Genomic DNA, 1321 nt, shown 5'->3' on the forward strand with positions numbered 1-1321 from the left:
TTGAAAGACAATGGAATGGATGTTATGGCTGATGCCACTAGAAATCAACCGATCATTCTTCCTGCACATTTCACCAATATTTCCCAACGGAAATCTCGGCCGAGGGCCATCGAACCCGCCTCGCTGCAACCGCCTCCTCGCGGCCGCCGGCAAGAGCCAGAAGACACATAGTGCTCCACCGAGCAAGAAGAAAACAATGGCCGCCAAGCTCACGTGCAGAATCTGCTTGGATTGTGGCAGCTCCATTGCGCAGTGTGGAGAAGATAGATAGCTATTTGTGAGTATTTATAAGAAGATGAGAAAAATGGGAGGATGAGAGAGAGGAATGGAGAAGGTGGAGACTTTAGGAGCATGCGTTCAACAGAGCAGAATTTTGAATTTGGAATGTTGGTAAACGAAAGGGACTTGATGGAGATCAGTCGCATGCGGATTAGCTCGGGAGGCCGGAAAGTTCGGCCCTGATCCATACAGTTGGGCTCCAGATGGCACTGGAAGTACTTTCTGAAATAAATTTATGAGAAGTTTACATAAGAGCCACAATGTTCTTATGTATTTACACATCTAACACCCCAAATTAGTTACTTAAGCACTTCTTTTAGCATAATGGTGTTTTTGGAAAAATTTTTCAAAAATATTATGATGGTGATTTTTTTTTTATATGATTTTAAAGATTTAAGTGATGGATGTGTGTGTAAATATGAATGTTTAGGTGGGTGAGAGATGGCAATTACATAACAATCATCCTAAAATTTCTATTTACAAATCAACCGCTCTCTTCCCTACATTTTTCAAATTTTAAGTAGAATATCAAAATTCATGGTAGAAATGAATGCATATTTCTTTCATTATTTATCAAATTTTCAATGATTCGATCGTGACACACTAAATACATCAGTTAGATAGTTAAAAAAAAAAACAGATGAATGCTTAGTTTATAAATATCAATTTTTTGAATGCTTTGCCTGTAATTATTCTTTTTTAATAACTAATTTAAAAGTACTTTCCAATCAAATCTATATTAAATTTATCAGAATTTTACATAAGAACCGCAACATTTTTTTTGTATTTACACATCTAACATCCAAAGTTAGATGCTTACATTTGTGGCATATTGGTGTCATAAATAAAAATATGAGAAGTGCATTTCATTTTTAAAATGATCATGACCGCATTTTTTGATATGTATGTAAATACAAATGTTGAGATATTAGATATATAAATGCATAAGAATACTGCAATCTGTATGTAAAAGGCCCTAAATTTATCTTAAAACGAAATTGAATATCTAAAAAAGTCATTCTATGTAAACTGTTTTGAAGAA

At 34.6% G+C, this 1321-nt stretch overlaps 1 pseudogene; it reads right to left on the reverse strand.

Moving 5' to 3' along the window:
• LOC110018575 overlaps positions 1 to 246 on the reverse strand; it is an 8150-nt pseudogene extending 7904 nt beyond the window's left edge.
• Positions 247 to 1321: the final 1075 nt, after the last annotated feature.

The sequence above is a fragment of the Phalaenopsis equestris genome, unplaced genomic scaffold (assembly GCF_001263595.1).
Source record: "Phalaenopsis equestris unplaced genomic scaffold, ASM126359v1 Scaffold000025, whole genome shotgun sequence".
In the NCBI taxonomy this organism is placed as follows: domain Eukaryota; kingdom Viridiplantae; phylum Streptophyta; class Magnoliopsida; order Asparagales; family Orchidaceae; genus Phalaenopsis; species Phalaenopsis equestris.